The 22,835-nt window shown below is 43.9% G+C and overlaps 1 protein-coding gene across 1 annotated transcript in view; it reads right to left on the reverse strand.

The window, feature by feature from the left end:
* The window catches only part of LOC124622399 (tumor necrosis factor alpha-induced protein 8-like protein), a 905,915-nt gene that overhangs the window by 611,354 nt on the left and 271,726 nt on the right, over window positions 1-22,835 (reverse strand). The window lies entirely within an intron of this gene.

Here is a 22,835-nt window from a genome sequence, read left to right on the forward strand (position 1 = left end):
GGTACAATGACACACTATGCACGGATTTCTTCTGCCAGGAATGACAGTCTTTCGGTGCACGCGAAGGCACATCTGTAGGCTGTCCCAGGAAAGTTGAGACAAACGTCGAGAGGCTGTAGAAGGTGTCTTGAGGAACAAACTGAGGATAGGAACCACTGTCGAGAAACTCATCCGACGAAAGCTACAGAGTGCCAAAGTTTTAGGTGCCGTTTCGCAATGTTCTTTGTTATTCGGTGATCGCGCCTGATTGCCACGATCGCCAGATAGAGTTGTGTAAAAACGCCTTGTCTCCTATGAGTGCGATGCTCTGTTGTCTCGGTGGATGACAGTTTCAGACACGGGTTTCTATCCGCAGTTTATTTTTCTCCTGGAACCCTATAAAATCTTCAGTGTTTTTCGGTACGCAGGAGATAAATAAACTGCAGATGGAAACCCGTGTCTCAAACTGTCATCCACCAAGATAGCAGGGAATTGCATACATAGAAGACAATGCCTGCCTACGCACCAGATAGCTCCACCTTCTCCACTGGCGGTCGTAATAATCACTCGCAATCACTGAGTAACAAACAACAATGCGAAACGTTTCACCTACGGTTTGTTAGCGCACAACGACTTGCTGCCAAATGCACGGCCTAATGGTAGCGTCGTTAGACGATGTTTCTGGACGCGGCTTCCTATCCTCGGTTCGTTCCTCAAGACTCCTTCTACAACACCTCGAAGTTTGTTGCAACATTTCGGGGACACGCTGTATACGCTACACTTTTCAAAGCGACGCACAAGTCTGCCCAGCACAATAGAGTTTGAGCAGTGTTTCCGATTAGACGGTCCGACATAGCACACTTGTGTTACCGGGGGCGTTGGGGCTAGGTGCATTACGAGAAATAGCCTGCAGTATATCCATAGCTGTCTATTGTCTCATTTCTAGGACGTTTCCATTGCCACAATAGTTTGCGGTGAGCTCGTAGCGTGAATACATGCACTGACGTAATATCTCATTCACAGGGTTTTCAGCTTTACAGATGTATTAACTCTGTGATCAAGGTTAAATCAGTTGTTTAAAGCGAGAGGCTTTGTTCTACGCTTTAGGATCAATACCGGCATTTAATCTATTCGTCCGTGAATTTAGCCAATGGCATACATTGCTATCTTACTTATTCGTTATTACGATGGAAATTTAAAATTGTATGGGACTCGTTTTTGTACTAATTCAAATGCCTCGTGGAACTGTTTTCGAAATGCTTCGTTAGAGAAGAAATGTGGCCTTGCAGTGGAAAGTTCTCACTTGTTTGTTGAATAATAATAAGAAGTTACTCGATATTTCTCTTCTGTTACTTCGATCTCACAGTCATTTCTGAAAATTAGCATGTTTTCCTGGAATGTTCCCACGTGTTCAGGTGTTCTTAGTTAAATCGGTAACTGACACGAGCACAATTCACTGGACAAGCTTTGTCTTCAGCACAACCGTTTTTCAGAGCAGCTGCCATCAGTAAAAGAATTTTCAAATTCTTTGCATGTCGTTTACAGCAAGTATAACGTAGATTTGCGTTCCTGTGAACTTCGAGAACTTCTGCTGACCTTGAATAGGTGTTACACCATACAATTTGAGTCTTTATTTACTCATTACTTGTATTCTCTGTATAAGACAGGGTAGAAATATACTTTCAAATCGTATCATGAGATTATAAAGTATTGATTGTAATGTTGCATTTACTTGAATGCATGCTCAACCTTCCCTAAATTAATCGTTTCGCTAGTAAGATCTTTCCTACTTCTAAATACATAGAACAAATAGCAGTCAGATCGCACAACTCTTCTTTCACAGATCAAAATATTGGATAAAAGAGGAAATATTCTCAAGGTGTTTTCACTGAAATCATTCCTGTTATGTACTCAACGTAGATCAAAATAATTTTAAGTTTCCGTCTTGTAAGACTAGCTCTGGTTCTTCCTCCTACATGGTCGATTGCCATTCCCCGGTCTCGGTAGGTTTCTACTATTCGGGAAGTGGCAGCAGTGCAAGAGAGTCGTGTGGATTGAGTCTGTTGTTAAACTGACAGCATCTTCCACATACTCTGCAGCAGCGATGCATTTATATTCAGTGACGGGACTAAGAATCCAATCCGATGTTAGTCTATCGAGTAATAGACAAAAAATTGAGTAAGCAGTTCCTTTAGCGCTAAAAACACTTGGAAATTTCCTCCCGTCGGATATTTACCATAGCCTTTCTGGCATGGGATGGTTTATTGTGTTACCGGACGCACAGTGTTCTTAATCCTATCCAAATAGATGCGAATTCCAAGTTACATCCGCAATCCTCTGATCTTTTCCAGCATATGTTGCGGTAGTCGAGGAATATGCATATCATCTATAAAAGACGAAGCATCGGGTGTATAAGGCTAGACGTAAAGAATGTGACATCCGTGTGCAGGTTGCCGTAGCATTGAGCATTGTTGCTACAATAGTTAGTCAATTAAAACTATTTACATTTATATTACATATTGTGTAAATAAAGCATGATTAACAGTGACTGGTTGCTGTTTTTTACTTTGCAAGAATCAGCTTGTATTTCGTATGCAGCCATGTTCTCACAATGTAAGTTTTATATAATATGGCAGGCAGAAAGTTTTTATTTCAAGTGCCATTAATACTGTGCCACTACGTTTTATTTGTGACAATGCGAGTGCAACTACTGAAGTACTACGTACTAGAAAAGTAGCAAAAAAAAATGTCCTTTGAATAAAGAATAATGAAACTCGAGAGGGTAGCACCGCTCGGCGCAAAGACTACGCACCATTTACTGGTATATGTCTGAGACACTTCTCCATGGTTTTGCACCTGGAACAGAGGTGGAGACGCGGAACAGAGTACCCGGAATACAACTGCACTGAAAACGCGACCTGTGAAAAACGGCACTTACAAGGGAACCACTCCATCGCACCCCCTTCAGATTTAGTTATAAGTTGGTGCTGTGGATAGGCCTTGAAAAACTGAACGCAGATAAATTGAGAAAACAGGAAGAAGTTGTGTGGAACTATGAAAAAAATAAGCAAAATATACAAACTGAGTAGTCCATGTGCAAGATAGGCAACAACAAGGATGACGTAAGCTCAGCAGCGCCGTGGTCCCGTGGTTAGGGTGAGCAGCTGCGGAATGAGAGGTCCTTGGTTCCAGTCTTCCCTCGAGTGAAAAGTTAAATTTTTTTATTTTCAGACTATTATTATCTGTCCGTCCGTCCGTCCGATGCGAGGTAACTGTGCCGTAGTATGGGGACGCTACACCTAAACTAACATCGAAACACACGACGTCAGTCGACTACAGCGCACGGAAGAGAGAGTGTTCCTGCTAAAGAGGCTCCCTGGCTGGCAGTTGACTGTTCGCTACTTTGGACGAGAGTGCATTAAATACGTGAGATGCATTCCGTGGGCAATATGAATCCAGCAAATATAGCTCGCGACTTACTACAATGAACAGAGTCGTCAATGAACGAACGGACAGATCATAACTTTGCGAAAATAAAGAAAGTAACATTTTCACTCGAGGGAAGACATGAACCAAGGACCTTTTTTTTAAACTCATTTTTGTTCGTTTTTGATCGTTGTATCTGCTCGGGCGGACGTCGCACGACACCCGTTTCAGTTCGTCGTTGATCCATTAACTCAGCTTTTTTTTTTTTTTTTTTTTAATTGCAGAGGGCAGCTAACCCTCTGACCGAACACGCTGAGTTGCCGTGCCGGCTTCCTCTCGTTCCGCAGCTGCTCACGCTAGCCACGGGACCACGGCGCTCCTGAGCTCATATTATCCTTGATGTTGCCTATCTTGCTCATGGACTACTCAGTTCGTATATTTTGCTTATTTTTTTCATAGTTCCACACAACTTCTTCCCGTTTTCTCGATTGATCTGTGTTCAGTTTTTCGAGGCCTATCCACTGTGCCAACTTATAACTAAATCTGAAGGGGGTGCGATGGGGAGGTTCCCTTGTTAGGACAGTTCCGTTTCCACTCTTCATTTCTTTCTAGACTGAGACCTTTGCTCTTAGTCATCATGGAAACCGTCTCTATACCACTTCAGTAGAGAAGACAAGCAGAACAAAATGTTACATTGAGATTACGAAAGTACACTTCGTTGTAGTTATACTTTCTCAAAACTGACTCAGAGCTATGACGATTGCGTTCTGTAGTAAATTTGTTGTGAACTATTGGAAATCTGTTATGAACTATACTAAATTTGCAACCTGACAAATAAATGTAGGATCTTTGAAAATGGTCGCCAACATTATGTTTTCGGAATACATAACAGAATACACAAGCGTGTTCATTACACCTCATCATTTTACGTATGAAAATTGATGTCAGGCATACGATCTCGTCTACTGCACTGAAATGCAATAATTCCGTCCGTGAAACTCGCTAAGACTGCCTTACAAGACTTGAATTTCCCGCACACCACGTCGAACTTCCTCTTCTAACGCACAGATGTTTCGGCGTTTACTGACATGCACCATTAATTTGAGGTAAAGCCAAAGAAATAAAATCACCAAGAGTTAGGGCAATTGTTGGTCATCATTATACGACGTGAGGCGATCCGGAAACAGTCGTAGAACAACTCAATTGCTTCCTGGGAAATGTTACAGGTGGCACCATCCTGCTTAAACTACAAATGTTGAACGTCCATTCCACTGAAATGAGGCCTTAGAAAGTCTCTTTATCATCGCATGCTCTCTGTTTCCATCAGAAAATGGTTCAAATGGCTCTGAGCACTATGGGATTTAACTTCTGAGGTCATCAGTCCCCTAGAACTTAGAACTACTTAAACCTAACTAACCTAAGGACATCACACACATCCATGCCCAAGGCAGGATTCGAACCTGAGACCGTAGCGGTCGCGCGGTTCCAGACTGTAGCGCCTAGAACCGCTCGGCCACCGCGGCCGGCTGTGTTTCCATCAGTTGTCACATCCGATCCTACCTTATCTTCATATATAACGGCTTCTGATGGTCCCCGCCAAAAATCTACAAGAAATCGTGAACCACTGTAGATGGATCTCTCTCTCTCTCTCTCTCTTGCACCATTCAAGCATTTTTCACCTCCAGAAACAACAGTTCTGTTTATTGACAAATTGTCACTAAGTGGATGTGCACCACGTCACTAAAAATGATCTTGTTCGCAAAATTGTTGTCTTTCTATAGTCTTCTCAGAATCGCGCCAACAAAACTTCACCTTCCCTCATTATCGGCTTCTTCCAGCTGCTGCGTTAAATGACCTCGGTAAGTATGATAACGGAGATCATACCGGATAATTCGCTATATTGAAGCATACCTTATGCCCTGTTCTCGGGAAAGGCGAAGAACCGACTTTGCTGGACTAACGGCAACACTACAGCGCAATGTTTCGTACAGATCGCCTAGGACGAGAGCGCCCCTAGCTCTCTAATGTTCACTATTGAACCCGTTTCACTTAACTTACCAGTAAGTTCGCAAACTGTCGATTCATTCGGTAATTCATTGTACAATAGAATCGTGCTAAGACATTTCACAGTTGCTGCATAATTTTCTCTGTTCTGATAAAATGTTTTCACCATTAGCACACGCTGCCGAATGGTAATCAGCTCCATGGTGTAATATTATTGGATTTCAGATACGTTGCATATGAGATATTTGCCATAAAAGAAAAGGACAGCCAACGAGCTGTAGTTCGTAAAGATGCTAAGCATCACATCGCGAGAGTAAAGAGACGAAATATTTATTTAATTTGCGCCTATACCAAGACTTGCGTCCAGCGTTTAAATACTCTAAATAAACACTATGATCCGCTGATCGCAGATATTTAAAATCATTGCCGCAGCGCTTGATAGCAAGAAGTTGCGAAACAGAAGAAAGAACAATCTATCTTTTTAAGAAATATTCTAGAGACTTCATTATCCCTTGTACTTTTGGTCGCCGACATGTTAAGACGTACTACATAGCATTGCTGCAAGTTGTATTTTTATTTTGTGTAAAAACTATGTGAAACGACGAACAAACATTTCGGTAACTCGGGTGTGGATACAATGTACTTACGCGCACGCGAGAACATTTAATTTTTAAGAAGGAACGGACTGACAAAGCAGCGTTTATTGGACTGCGCCATGTACAAAAGAAATATCAGATGTAAGTCATGCATTTATTGTGTATTTGTCAATGTCTAGAAGTTTAAAGCCAATTTGTTCAAAATATATTAATACTTTACAATGCAGTAATTTTCTTCTAATTCTTTTCTTTCACTAACCAAAAATGATGTTCAAATTGTACATGGGTTTTGTTGCAGGTTCGCTCTTTATCGCGGTGTCTCGATTGTATTTGGGAGACCACTAATGTGTTCAACTTCCGATCTGTTAATCTTTCTCTTACGAAATTCCACTAATTTGCTCTCATTTCCATCTTTATATTCAAATAGGTATTTTCATCGAAGATTCTGATTGCGTGAAGGCAATCCGGGTCAAAAGGTCAATTAAGAAAACCCCTTCGCGTAATCAATCCGTACGTCTCGTGAACACAATCGAGAACCGACGCATCGGTGATCAATTAATAATCTCACTCTCTTTTTAAGTCGTACTAAAAAACGGCGACACAGGTTAGCCGTAATCTAGCGTTAGGTTGCATTTTGTCAGTAAATATTACCAACCAACAGTTAGAGCATCAGTATTATGCTGCTATTTCTTATACAGAATAAGCAAGTTCCTAACGCCAGAATGGATGGACACACAATGCAGAAATGGGAGAAATTGTGACCGAAGCGACAGTCAGAATTTTAATGGGAATCGAAACGATACACAACGATGTGGTCAACCGACAAACTATAATTCAAAACTGGCGCGCTTTTTGAAGGACATAAAAATAAATAACAAAGTGAAAGAGACACTTGTTGACAGCAAGTTATGACAAGCATTTTGGATCAGAGCATATGATTATGTGAACTTCTGTACCTGAAACGAATGTTCTATCGACCTGTTCTCTTACAACAACTTGATAGACTCGCTGCGGATGGGACAGGACAAACTAAGCGTGCAAAGACAAAAATATGTACAAGCGGAAGAAAAAGGCATTGCGAGCTGTCAGACAGTAGCAGCAGGTGTGTTGGGGTGGTGAGGCTCGGGGGGGGGGGGGGGGGGGGGGGGGAAGGGGGGGGGACACAGGCAGGCGGAGACATCGACCAGGCGCTGCGCCGTGTCTGGCGCTGCCGGCTCGGTTTATTGCGTCTGCTCTCTCTCTCTCTCTCTCTCTCTCTCTCACACACACACACACACACACACACACACACAAACCTCGCGCTCCGCTCTGTCAGGTTAGCTCCCTGCGTCTGAGGCGGTCGCTCTGCCCGACTAGCAAGCTGAACACGCTTCCGCGACTCCCAAACGAGTACGTGTCTTACATGCTCGTCTGAAAAAAAAGAGCCTGCAGACGATCCACAGCTATACTAAGTAAACTGATCAGCCAGAATATTATGACCACCAACCTACTATCGATATAAACCCTCCCGGGCGACAGCAGCTGCACCTGGCGAGGAATGACTGCTCAGTCAGACACGAACGGTGCATGTACACTACTGGCCATTAAAATTGCTACACCAAAAAGAAATGCAGATGATAAACGGGTATTCGTTGGACAAATATATTATACTAGAACTGACTTGTGATTACATTTTCACGCAATTTGGGTGCACAGATCCTGAGAAATCAGTATCCAGAACAATCACCTCTGGCCGTAATAACGACCTTGATACGCCTAGGCATTGAGTCAAACAGAGCTTGGATGGCGTGTACAGGTACAGCTGCCCATGCAGCTTCAACACGATACCTCTGTTCATCAAGAGTAGTGACTGGCGTATTGTGACGAGCCAGTTGCACGGCCACCATTGACCAGAAGTTTTCAATTGGCGAGAGATCTGGAGAATGTGCTGGCCAGGGCAGGAGCCGAACATTTTCTGTATCCAGAAAGGCCCGTACAGGATCTGCAACATGCGGTCGTGCATTATCCTGCTGAAATGTAGGGCTTCGCAGGGATCGAATGAAGGGTAGAGCCACGGGTCGTAACACATCTGAGATGTAACGTCCACTGTTCAAAGTTCCGTCAATGCAAACAAGAGGTGAGCGAGACGTGTAACCAATGGCACCCGATACCATCACGCCGGGTGATAAAGCCAGTATGGCGATGACGAACACACGTTTCCAATGTGCGTTCACCGCGATGTCGCCAAACACGGATGCGGCCATCATGATGCTGTAAACAGAACCTGGATTCATCCGAAAAAATGACGTTTTGCCATTCGTGCATCCAGGTTCGTCGTTGAGTACATCATCGCAGGCGCTCCTGTCTGTGACGCAGCGTCAAGGGTAACCGCAGCCATGGTCTCTGAGCTGATAGACCATGCTGCTGCAAACGTCGTCGAACTGTTCGTGCAGATGGTTGATGTCTTGCAAACGTCCCCATCTGTTGACTCATGGATCGAGACGTGGCTGCACGATCCGTTACAGCCATGCGGATAAGTTGCCTGGCATCTCGACTGCTAGTGATACGAGGCCGTTGGGATCCACCACTACGTTCCGTATTACCCTCCTGAACCCACCGATTACATATTCTGCTAACAGTCATTGGATCTCGACAACGCGAGCAGCAATGTCGCGATACGATAAACCGCAATCGCGATGTGCTACAATCCGATCTTTATCAAAGTCGGAAACGTGATGGTACGCATTTCTCCTCCTTACACGAGGCATCACAACAACATTTCACCAGGCAACGCCGGTCAACTGCTGTTTGTGTATGAGAAATCGGTTGGAAACTTTCCTCATGTCAGCACGTTGTAGGTGTCGCCACCGGCGCCAACCTTATGTGGATGCTCTGAAAAGCTAATCATTTGCATATCACAGCATCTTCTTCCTGTCGGTTAAATTTCCCGTCTGTAGCACGTCATCTCCGTGGTGTAGCAATTTTAATAGCCAGTAGTGTAGTATCAGTGAGCATGCTGTCCGTGCGTCGAATGGCGAAGGCGAGCAATTTGTCTGAGTTTGACCGAGGGCAGATTTTGAAGGCCCGGAGGCTCGGCACGAGCATTTCGAAAACTTCAGGACTTGTTGGGTGCTCTAGAAGTGCTGTGATGAGTGTCTTCAACACGTAGCGAAACCAGGATGAAACCACGTCCAGACGTCGTGGGGTAGGGCGGCCGCCCCTCATTACAGGTGTCGGGCGTCGAGGGCTGGACAGACTGGTAAAACAGGAAAGGCGGCCAACTGTGGCGGAACTACCATCAGGCTTTAATGCTGGACAGAGTATAGTTGTGTCTCAACACTTCCAAGGATGGGCCTCCGCAACTGACGACCCAAGCATGTGCCAATGTTAACACCACGACGCCGGAAACAACTTAAACGGCACGTGACCATTGGCACTGGCGCAGTGGCATACCGTTGCATGATCTGATAAATCCCGATACCCTCCACATCATGCCGATGGGAGGGCGCGAATCTGTCGTCTTCCCGGGGGATAGCTCGTTGACACCTATACTGCGTGGGGAAGACAAGATTGTGGTGCCTCCACTATGCTCCGGAGAACCTTCACGTGGGCATCCATGGGTTCGGTGGAGTTCGTGTAAGGCACCATAATGACCAAGGAGGCCGTACGCTGGTTGCTGACCTCGTACTGCTCTTCGTGACGGTCATGTTTCCCGACAGAAGTGGAATTTTTCAAATATAGTGACTCATAAAAGTATTCGGCCACCAGTGTTACATTTTATTTTTACTTCATCATATACAGGCATCACATATTACAGAAATGGCCTCGGCACAAAATGATAAAAAAAACTATGTAATAAATAGCAGAACAGCATTTTCTTATTTGCAAACTTAACTCAAACAACATATACAAAAATACATAAAGAAACAAGCCCACTATCACAGCCACAAAAGTTTTCGAGTGGCAAGTATAACAATCACAAGCCTTTACATTTTAATATCTTGTATGCAGTCCTTTTTGCATAATCACTTGTTCCAAATGTTTACGGATGCTGTGAACGAGTTTTCGCGTATAATCAGGACTTATTTGTCGCCATTCTTCCAGTATTCGTTCCTTTAAAGCATGTTTTGATGTCACTATCGTTTGTCGTACTTTTCGCTTCAATTCACTCCACAGATTTTCTATTGGGTTAAGTCTGGACTCTGAGGAGGGGTATCCAAAACCTTAGGGCAATTATACAGCGTCCATCGTCTCACAATATCCACTTTATGCTTCGGATTATTGCCTTGATACAATTTGAATGTCCTCGAAAGCCAGAAACTTGTAGCATTTCACGGTAAGTTTAGGATACTCAGGTACTTATGCTTGTGCATTCTACCTTCAATGAATACTAATTCGACTACCCCAGATGACGATATGGAACCCCAAATCATGACACCTTCACCACCGTGTTTAACTGTGGGTTGCATATGCTTCGACTGAAATTCTTCATGTGGTTTTCTCCACGTCATAGGAGAACATCTGCACTTAACATTCATCGACAAAAATTACTTCGTCCCACCAACTGATACTTTTATTTAATTGCTGCTTCGCGAAGTCCAGTCGTTTCTTTCAATTCCTCTCTTTTATCATAGGCTTCTTCATGCTTACTCGATCATTATACCCCTCTCATCTCAGAATTCGTCGGACCGTTTCAGGGTGCACGTTCTTCCCATATTCCTGCTGCACTGTGGGAGCAATTTTCCTTGCCGAGAACCTTGGATTTGTTTTAATTTTTCTTATTACTCCGCTTTCCTCTCTTCTACTCAGTTTCTTTGGTCCCCCTGTTTTTGATTCATCTTCAATTCTATCTTCTTTGTTTAATCTCCATATAAAGTCCCCTACAGCAGTTTTACTCATTTGTAACAATGTGGCAATCTGTCTTTCGGAACGTCCTTTAACGTTATTGAAAATAACAAGTCGTCTCTTTTCAAATGACGTATTTTTTCCTTCACCATGATCGCTGGAAAAGTGGTTGAGATGGACAAGTATTCATTCCTGTTGCACTTGAAACCGATTGTCACTGACGAGGCGTTGACACTTGTCTTCAGTCCCTGTCGGCTAGAATCTTTTCACGACCACTTAACTTGTGTTATGAGGTTGTGAGAGGTACTCCATTAGTTGTAGACACATTGGACTGTCGGCGTTGATGCACCAACAAATTCGACAACGTCGTTCAAGCTTTGGTCGCGTGCACATCGGAATCATGTCTTTCGTGGACAGCGCTGTTACCGAATGAGCTATCCAGGCAGTAGTCACGACGTGTCCTCACAGCTGCTCTTCTGTCGGGCTCTTCCAATGTCCACATTGCACGCTGGCTCTCCTGCAAACCTTGCGTACTAGCACTTCCGGAAGAAAGGGTGTACATCAGAACTTCTGAGAAGTTTGGGAGGTAGGGCAGAGGTACTGGCAGAAACTGTGAGGACAGGTCGTGAGTCGTGCTTGGATAGCTCAGTCGGTAAGGACATTGCCCACAAAAGGCAACTTTCCGTAATCGAGTCCCAGTGCACCACGCACTTTTCGTTCCTTACGTCAGTTTCCAATATTTCGCTCAAAATAACGAAGTTACTTTGTGACGTGTCTATCCGTCCAGTAGCATGTCACCTCGGTATGAATGCGCCACTGTAGAGTCAGAGACAACTACACAACGGGCGCTGATAACCTCGCTGTTGTGCGCCCTAAAACACTAATCATCATCATCACAACTACACAAATAAAGAATCCAAGTACCATAACCGTATCTAGTAGAACACTCAACAGAAAACTCTAATATAACTGAAGACAAATAGCTTCCAACAATTAAATTCACAGCTGGATAATGCAATCCGTGACTGACAGTTCCTCTTGTAAGTCCATAATTACCACGTTGTATTCTGAGCTGGCTTCCTGGAGGTCCACTGAACAGGCGATGGTACGGCTCACTGATGACTGCAACAAGAGGCAGCTCGCTGGCTTCTTGGTGGGGACCCCAATCGTGGACTTCCGTGAAATCGCTGTGGGCTGAGTGTGGACTCACTGTAGAGGCCCACTGGCGCTGGTTATACTGTCACGCGGATGAATACACACAATCTGCGTGACTGGCTACAACTGGCCGTGATGACAGGCTGCTTGCTCATTGGCTCTGCGCTAACATGATGTCCTCTGGCAGCTGACTGATGTCTGTGGAAGGCGTGGCAAGGTAGTTCTGTCGGCTGTCGTGCCTTCATAAGGCGGCCGTCGCTGTGATGCTTGTCGAGCAGTCGCACCTGCTATGCACGCAACCGGTGAAACGGCACCGTATCACGGGATGTCACCCGGCGAGCCCCGGACGATGTAACACCCACAACAAAAGGGGCCCCGTTCTCTTGTGTATAGAAAGAGAACAGTAGTAACATGTCGAGAATCTGCCGACAAACATAGACCGGTACAGTGTGTTTTACTATTATAGCTACAAAGCCAAGATGCGTATAGACGAGAATGAAATAAGCAGATAATTCTAATAGAAATAGGTCCGAAAACCAAGGGCCACGAGGAAGACAGGTCGCGGCGCGTACGTCATAGCACGTGATACTACAGGTCTTACGAGTGCCAGCAGCCTTCTCCGGTGGAGAGCGAATAACTATTTCAGACGACTGTAATAATTTTTGACTGCGTGTTTAAATGCATATAGGTTCTCGACAGTACACGGCAAATATTATGACCTATAGAAGGTATCTTTCCAATGAAGTATTGATTTCCCGTGGGTCCTGCATGGAGCCGAGCGTTCGCGTAGTGCGACGGACAAGCCGACTAGTACGACGTCACAAGTTCGTTGCAGGGCCCGTATATCTCGCTGGCCCCTGTTTCTGCGATATGATGTATTATGACTAGGGCCCGGATTTTAATTACCTAAAAAAACAGTGAAATACGCAAGCATTTATGACCTAAAACGTACATAAATATGACCTTAAAAATAAAATATGACTTAATAGAAGTTTATTTAAAGTATTCTTGTTTGTTTATTTAATTTTTATTCACCAAAAAGTAATACATAATTCACCTCTCAAAATATTGTAAGTATAGTTCTTTCTTTCTGTAGGGTTTGTGGCTAATCTGCACCTATTTTTTTAATGTCTGAATGTTTTATTTTCTAAACACAAAGCACAGCAAAAAGATCATCTATCGAAACAGTAAAACAATGTTTTTATTTCTACATAGTATTTAAACAGTTTCACATTATTTAATACCTTATGTCAATCTTCAGTATCTGCAAAGTTGCACTGGATCACAAGGTGCATCTTCAGGTTCTCCATTGTCAATGATCTACGGTTGTCACTGAGGATAGTTTTGTACCTGGAAAAGCTCCTCTCCACTTCACAAGACGTCACTGGAGCGTATTTGAAATCAGCCAGGTCACTGGAGTTCAGCTTTGTTTTAGTATCTTCAAATGTTGCGGCATTCCTTGAAAGACTGCCACTAATTTTGCACAGTGTAGAATATCCAGGATTCCGTTGGAGAACACTTTTCAATTTGGTTTTCACTTTACCAGCCGCATGACCACCAGCTCGACCCAACTCACTCTGCACATGTTACACAATACTCAGGGCCTCACATAGCTGAGTGTCAACAGCTTCCAGTCGTTTGATGGCTTTTGATCTCACTGAAAAAATGGCGTTGATGTATGCCAAGTTTCGAGGCAATGTATCTGTAAAAACTTCTTTCACAATTTTGATAGCACTTGATTCAAAGCTTTGAAGCTCACAGATGATTGTCTTTATTTGGGTGTAGTTGGTGCAGTAATACTCAGGAGCATTAAGCCAAGAACCCCTATATGTAAGAACAGGTTTAGATGGGAAGGGCGTTGAAGGTGCTTGTTCCTTGAATTTTTGTACCTGTAGCGGAGCCTTCACACAGATTTTCGTGCCACAGGAAATTAATTTGTCCACATCAGGGTAATTTGATCGCACATTTTCGGCAACTCTGTGCAACGCATGTGCAAGGCAAGTGGCGTACACCAGACTAGGGTAGAGAATCTGAAGCCCTTTGGCTGCTTTAGCCATATATAAAGCACCATCTGTTACAAGCAGCAAAACCTTGTCTGTTTTCACACCATCCGGCCACAGTAGCTTCAGAGAGTTGTCAAACAAAATAGCAATCGTCGAATTGTTTGCTCTATCGAGAGCTACACACGTTAGTAGGAACATATCTCCAGAGCCATCAACTTTTAGAACACCAACAACAACATTTGCAATATATCGCCCACTAATATCCGTAGTTTCATCTATCGACAGCCAGATCTTTTGCTCAGCAATAATAATTCGTATTTTGTTGAGCACATCATTGTAGCATGCGGATAAATAGTTCTTTCTCAGTGTGGATTCATCTGGAACTGGATGCGTTGTGTACTTCTCCAAGAACCGTCTGAAGCGTGGATTGTTCAGCTTTTCCAATGGGATGCTGCAGGACACCATCATCTCACACAGATCCTTGCAGAATGAGTGCACGGTTGACAATTGACCTGTCTGTTCAAATAACAGCGTTTGCCTGCTGTTATTTTCAGCACTTCGTTCCACAAAAGCTGCTGTGTTTAGCGGTATTCCAGTGTTGCTGCACATTAAAGCGCTTCTCTGCACTAACTTTCTCACAGTATACAAAATAATATTTTCCCATCAGTACTAAAGAACTTCTCTCCAAATTCTCGAACATATCCTCGCAACTTCACGCTGTCGGAGCACTTTGCTTTAGGCATGTTGAATAAGACAAAGGCTGTATTCGAACTGGTTACTGGGAACGCCTGTGCGACTGCGATGATTATTACGGCAGAAGCCGCCTTTCTTGGCTCTGAGAGCGTGTTGTCGACTCTGCGTAACAATGTTTTATGTTCACGAAACTACTGTTGTGGTACACCGATTTTCTGCTATAGTCCTAAGAAATAAAGTTGTGTACTAATTTATCTGTTTACCTTTCATTACAGCACGTTAAATATTGTCTCGTGAGCATATTCATGTTCTTATTCGTGTGTCCCGTAAGATACGAGAAAAACGGTATATGCACTTTTGGCAAAAATTGACGGAAATATGATCTATTATATTAAAAGTTAGCCGCAATATGACCTATTATTAAAATTTGTTGAAATATGACTTTATATGCACATTCAAAATACATTTTTCGACACTAAAATGCCTAGATTTGTGTATAAATTGTTCTAAAATTCACCCTATTGTTCGAAAAAAATACGACTTGTCATTAAAATCCCCGACAATCAAAACTGCAGATATGCACTTGAGGTCGTATTGCAGTAGCTGTCCCACATGGCAGCCGTTCATGTGAAGGCAGCCTGCTGCACATCTCTTCATCGATTTTCACACATGTTTAAAAATCCCAGGCATATTCTAGACACACTGAAAACCATGTAAAACGGTTTCCGGAGTTCATCGGCACAATCAACACGGGTAGACTACACCAAAACTGTTAAATATCCCCACAAAAAAGAATTCCAACGCATTCAAGTCAAGGGGTCTGGGAGACCATAGCTCTGACGAACCACGACCAATACACTTGTTGCCAAAAATTCGAGACACATATTCCTGAGGAGATACATGAAAGCGTGCCGGTGTATCGTCATGCATGCACTATATAGGCATCCTCTCCTCATAAGGAACATCATCCCAATAGTCGATTAACTTGTGTTGCAGTGAATGAAGCAACACACGACCAGGAAGCCTGTCAAGTAGAAAATGTGGCCCTGTCAACCAATCACCAGCGACGCTTTATACTTGGAAGAAGCCTGGAGATACTTTAGGGTTTCAGACAGATTATATAATGGTAAGACAGAGATTTAGGAACCAGGTACTAATTGTATGACATTTCCAGGGGCAGACGTGGACTCTGAACACAATCTATTGGTGATGAACTGTAGATTAAAACTGAAGGAACTGCAAAAAGGTGGGAATTTAAGGAGATGGGACCTGGATAAACTGACAGAACCAGAGGCTGTAGAGAGTTTCAGGGAGAACATTAGGGAACGATTGACAAGACTGGGGGAAAGAAATACAGTAGAAGAAGAATAGGTAGCTTTGAGAGATGAAATAGTGAAGGTAGCAGAGGACAAAGTAGATAAAAAGACGAGGGCTATTAGAAATTCTTGGGTAACAGAAGAGATATTGAATTTAATTGATGAAAGGAGAAAATACAAAAATGCAGTAAATGAAGCAGGCAAAAAGGAATACAAACGGCTCAACAATGAGATCGACAGGAAGTGCAAAATGGCTAAGCAGGGATGGCTACAGGACAAATGTAAGGATGTAGAGGCTTATCTCACTAGAGGTAAGATAGATACCGCCTACAGGAAAATTAAAGAGACCTTTGGAGAAAAGAGAACCACTTGTATGAATATCAAGAGCTCCGAGGGAAACCCAGTTCTAAGCAAAGAAGGGAAAGCAGAAAGGTGGAAGGAGTATATAGAGGGTCCATACAAGGGCGATGTTCTTGAGGACAATAATATCGAAATGGAAGAGGATGTAGATGAAGATGAATTGGGAGATATAATACTGCGTGAAGAGTTTGACAGAGCGCTGAAAGACCTAAGTCGAAACAAGACACCGGGAGCAGACAACATTCCATTAGAACTACTGATAGCCTTGGGAGAGCCAGCCCTACCATCTGGTAAGTAAGCTGTATAAGACAGGCGAAATACCCTCAGACTTCAAGACGAATATAATAATTCCAATCCCAAAGGAAGCAAGTGTTGATAGATGTGAAAATTACCGAACAATCAGTTTAATAAGCCACGACTGCAAAATACTAACACAAATTCTTTACAGACGAATGGAAAAACTGGTAGAAGCCGACTTCGGGGAAGATCAGTTTGGATTCCATAGAAACGTTGGAACACGTGAGGCAATACTGACCCTACGACTTATCTTAGAAAATAGATTAAGGAAAGGCAAACCAGCGTTTCTAGCATTTGTAGACTCACAGAAAGCTTGCGACAATGTTGACTGGAATACTCTCTTTCAAATTCTTAAGATGGCAGTGGTAAAATACAGGGAGCGAAAGGCTATTTACAATTTGCACAGAAACCAGATGGCAGTTATAAGAGTCGAGGGGCATGAAAGAAAAACAGTGGTTTAGAAGGGAGTGAGGCAGGGTTGTAGCCTATCCCCGATGTTATTGAATGTGTATATTGAGCAAGCAGTAAAGGAAACAAAAGAAAAATTCGGAGTAGGAATTAAAATCCATGGAGAAGAAATAAAAACTTTGAGGTTCGCCGATGACATTGTAATTATGTCAGAGACAGCAAAGACTTGGAATGGACAGTGTCTTGAAAGGAGGATACAAGATGAACATCAACAAAAGCAAACCGAGGATAATGGAATGTAGTAGAATTATATCGGGTGACGCTGAGAGTATTAGATAAGGAAATGAGACCCTTAAAGTAGTAAAGGAGTTTTGCTATTTGGGGAGCAAAATAACTAATGATGGTCGAAGTAGAAAGGATATAAAATGTAGACTGGCAATGGCAAGGAAAGCGTTTCTGAAGAAGAGAAATTTGTTAACATCGAGTATAGATTTAAGTGTCAGGAAGTCTTTTTTGAAAGTATTTGTATGGAGTGTAGCCATGTATGGAAGTGAAACGTGGACGATAAATAGTTTGGACAAGAAGAGAATAGAAGCTTTCGAAATGTGGTGCTACAGAAGTATGATGAAGATTAGATGGGTAGATCACATAACTAATGAGGAGATAGTGAACAGAGTTGGGAAGAAGAGAAATTTGTGGTACAATTTGACTAGAAGAAGGGATCGCTTGGTAGGACATATTCTGAGGCATCAAGGGATCACCAATTTAGTATTGGAGGGCATCGTGGAGGGTTCGCACTGACGCCACTTTGAATAGTGGACGTTACATTTCAAATGTGTTACGACCCCTGGCTCCACCCTTCATTCGATCCCTGCGAAACCCTGCATTTCAGCGGGATAATGCACGACCGCATGTTGCAGCTCCTGTACGGGCCTTTCTGGATACAGAAAATGTTCGACTGCTGCCCTGGCCAGATCTCTCACCAATTGAAGACGTCTGGTCAATGGTGGCCGACAAACTGGCTCGATGATAAATGGGTATCCATTGGTCAAATATATTATACCAGAACTGACATGTGATTACATTTTCACGCAATTTGGGTGCATTGATCCTGAGAAATCAGTACCCAGAACAACCGCCTCTGGCCATAATAACGGCATTGATACGCCTAGGCATTGAGTCAAACAGAGCTTGGATGGCGTGTACAGGTACAGATGCCCATGCAGCTTCAACACGATACCACAGTTCATCAAGAGTAGTGACTGGTGTATTGTAACGACCCAGTTGCTCGGTCACCATTGACCAGACGTTTTCAATTGTGAGAGATCTGGAGAATGTGCTGGCCAGGGCAGCAGTCGAGCATTTTCTGTATCCAGAAAGGCCCACACAGGACGTGCAACATGCAGTCGTGCATTATCCTACTGAAATGTAGGGTTTCGCAGGGATCGAATGAAGGGTAGAGCCACGGGTCGTAACACAGATGTAGATGTAGATCTGAAATGTAACGTCCACTGTTCAAAGTGGCGTCAGTGCGAACAAGAGGTGACCGAGAAGTGTAACCAATGGCACCCCATACCATCAACCGGGTGATACGTCAGTATGGCGATAACGAATACACGCTTCCAATGTACGTTCACCGCGATGTCGCCAAACACTGATGCGACCATCATGATGCTGTAAACAGAACCTGGATTCATCCGAAAAAATGACGTTTTGCCATTCGTGCACCCAGGTTCGTCGTTGAGTACACCATCGCAGGCGCTCCTGTCTGTGATGCAGCGTCAAGGGTAACCGCAGCCATGATCTCCTAGCTGATAGTCCATGCTGCTGCAAACGTCGTCGAACTGTTCGTGCAGATGGTTGTTGTATTGCAAATGTCCCCATCTGTTAACTCAGGGAACGAGACGTGTCTGCACGATCCGTTACAGCCATGCAGATAAGATGCCTGTCATTTCGACTGCTAGTGATACGAGGCCGTTGGGATCCAGCACGGCGTTCCGTATTGCCCTCCTGAACCCACCGATTCCATATTCTGTTAAGTCATTGGATCTCGATCAACGCGAGCAGGAATGTCGCGATACGATAAACCGCAATCGCGCTAGGCTACAATCCGACCTTTATCTAAGTCGGAAACGTGATGGTATCCATTTCTCCTCCTTACACGAGGCATCACAACAACGTTTCAACGTCTCGTGTGAAGACCGGATGGAAGCAAATTGGGGTGAAGAGTTCTGGAGGGTACGTCACAGGACACGGGAAGTACCGCGACGGTACGGCGCGAGGGACGGACGGTTGACGGAAAGACTTGGTTAGCAGAGTAGTTTGCGCGTGGTCGCTGAGGAGTGCCGACCTGTGCTCTTGTGCGATTTCCGTGCCTTCTGCAGAGAAGACGTAGTGTGCGTTTAGAAGTGAATGTCTCCTGAGCTATGTTGTTGCTCATAACTAATTACGTGCTGTAGGAATCTATTGTTTCAGTATTATTCAACTTATGTTTTATATAATTGCTGGACCATCGACACCAATAAGTGTTTTGCAGAAATATACGGCATTCTCAAAAGTACTCCTGCTATCGTACCCATCATTTAAAGTCGTTGAAATAGTACCTGCAGATTTTATTTAATTGCAATCTTCCATTTATAAATTTTTACATAAATTCGCAATTCCCGAGTGATAGGAACCTTCGACCATTCGATTCATGTGTGTATTCATATTGTATACTGTAGACTCAGTAGTATTTGGCTTGTAATGCGGCAACTACGTATCCCAGCTCCTAGACAACGAAACCAGACAAAAGTTTTAATATTGCAACTCTGAGTCTGAGGGTGCGTAGTATTTTGAAAGGCCGCATGTCTAATATAGCGAGAGTTTTCAGGTTGCTCGCTTAAATATAGCACGCCCGTCCCGCCAAGACAACCGGTGGTGCAGCGTGCGGAGCGCTAGCAGAAGCTGGAAGCGACGCAGCCATTAGCCGGAGGCGCCGTTCCAGTAACGACGCGTCACATTAGCGCTCGCAGATGTAGAGGGCGCCGCCAGACACACTGCAGATTGCTGAGTGCACCTGCTACCTGCCGAGGGGCAGATCAGAGATAAGCCCCGATAACAGCGCAGCTAAAAGTGTCGAGAAAGCAAGTAGCAGAGGCGGAATTACTGGCAGATTACAGGGAGCTTTAAAGCTGAAAGCCGTCCTCTGTTTCAGTCTTTTGTGGCAGGTAGGACACGCGCCATTATCGTCCTGGTACCGCGCTGTAGTGGTGTGCACGTGAGGAAGCGGGTGATGGAGTGGTGTGCAGTGGCAAGGAGCAGCGTACCACATGACACTGCAGCCAACAGCGTCATTCCGCCGCCTCAGTCATTAGCCTGCGCTTCGCCTTGCCCGTAGAAAATTTAGCGTTGATTTTCATGTTAGTTTATTATGTTGTTCATTATGCGTGGTATTGAGCAAGCATGACAAGTGTTACGCTAAGAAGTGAAACCTAGAGTTTTACGAGCGTTTAAATTTTTCTGGGATAGAGGTCGTCATAAACTTGTGGCAATACCGAAAAAACTGGACACAGATCAGAAAGAAATCTGCTGTTTAGAAAATTTACATTGGAATCAGACAAAATACGTGCGTTTAATAATAATGTCAACGAATTCCTTAATATCTGTAGACGAGTGCTCTATTATTGAAATTGTATTCGGAGAGTGTCTTTCAAGAAGCAATTGTTGAGATAGGAAATGACATAAAGGTTAATAGAGCCATAATCAACAACATTTACTATGCTAATAGCACAGTACTGATTGAAACTTCATGGCAGATTAAAACTGTGTGCTGGACCGAGACTCGGGACCTTTGCCTTTCGCGGGCAAGTCCTCTACCAACTGAGCTACCCAAGCACGACTCAAGCCCCGTCCTCACAGCTTTACGTCCGCCAGTACCTCTACTCCTACCTTCCAAACTATACAAAGCTCTCCTGCGAACCTTGCAGAACTAGCACGCCTGACAGAAAGGATATTGCGGAGACTAGGCTTACCCACAGCCTAGGGGATGTTTCCAGAATGAGATTTTCACTCCGCAGCGGTGTGTGTGCTGATATGAAACTTCCTGGCAGATTAAAACTGTGTGCCGGATCGAGACTCGAACTCGGGACCTTTGCCTATCGCGGGAAAGTGCTCTACCAACTGAGCTACCCAATCACGACTCACGCCCCGTCCTCACAGCCTTCATATCAGCGCACACGCCACTGCAGAGTGAAAATCTCAGGTTGTGGCTAAGCCATGTCTCCGCAACATCCTTTCTTTCAAGAGTGCTAGTTCTGCAAGTTTCACAGGAGAGCTTCAGTAAAGTTTGGAAGGTAGGAGACGAGGTACTGGCAGAGGTGAAGCTGTGAGGCCAGGACGTAAGTCATGCTTGGGTAGCTCAGTTGGTAGAGCACTGGCCCGCAAAAGGCAAAGGTCCCGAGTTCGAGTCTCGGTCCGGCACACAGTTTTAATCTGCCACGAAGTTTCATATCAGCGCACACTCCACTGCAGAGTGAAAATCTCATTCTGAAGACAGTACTGATTGCTGATAATGTAGATGATCTTCAAAAGTAGCTCTGAGCACTATGGGACTTAACATCTGTGGTCATCAGTCACTTAGAACTACTTAAACCTAACTAACCTAAGGACATCACACACATCCATGCCCGAGGCAGGATTTGAACCTGCGACCGTAGCGGTCACTCAGTTCCAGACTGAAGCGCCTAGAACCGCACGGCCACAACGGCCGGCTAGATTATCTTCAGCAACGTGTCACATAGTACGAGTTTAAAGCAGTAATCTAGGTCTGAATATCAACATCAAAAAGAAACATTCCATAACTGTCAAATTGAAGCCCGATTCCTTTGCAAATGCAAATATACGATCAGCGGTTCCAAAATAAAGAGTGGAAATATTTAAGTACCTTGGAACATGACTCTGTAAAGACTAGAGAAGAGGCATGGAATGAAAAATTTCGCGTAGAGGCCGCCTGTAATGCTTTCATAAAATTCAAGACAATTCTCATTAGCGTAGACCTAGACCTAAACTTCAGAGTTCGATTTGTATCATGCTACGTCTGGTCTGTATTTCTACATGGTTATGGACGACTGACTTTAAATATGCAAAGAAGATCGAAGTTTCCGAAATGTGTGTTTACTGCAGAACGTTTAAAACAGAGGGGACAGCAAGCATAACTTACATCGAAGTATTGTGACGAATACGCAAATAACAAAAAATGTTAACAACTTTTGAAAGAAGAAAAACAGCATACCTAGAACATAGCTTATGGAACACCAGATATATACCTGTAACTAACTCCGTTCACGGGTCCTGGCAACTCCATTAGTACCGATCGGTTGGCGTGTCATCATGTGCCAATGATGTCACTGGGATGCGGTATGGAAGATCGTGGGGTTAACATCTCGCCTTGTAACAAGGACTTCTTGTAGCCGAGCGCTATCTGTTGCGCAAATACTGTGATTGACATTACATTCTCGGCCCTGAATGTCAAGTCGTCTGAAGTTCGAGGAGTATTACGTGATTATTAGCCCCTAGTCTCTATCCTGAAGAGAAAACTGCACAGCAGAATTTCAGTTAGTGAACTCTAGAATGAGCGATCAGGGTTTGGACGTGGAACAAATTAAGTAATTTTCTCTCACAGGATGTTTGTAATTACAGATTACTAGAAGGGGTAAAAGTGTGCTATTGTACGGGGCAAATTAAATCGACTCAGTAATTGCGTTATTAACTTTTACTGAACAGGTGGAGCGTAC

Source organism: Schistocerca americana, chromosome 7 (assembly GCF_021461395.2).
Source record: "Schistocerca americana isolate TAMUIC-IGC-003095 chromosome 7, iqSchAmer2.1, whole genome shotgun sequence".
NCBI classification, from domain to species: Eukaryota; Metazoa; Arthropoda; class Insecta; order Orthoptera; family Acrididae; genus Schistocerca; species Schistocerca americana.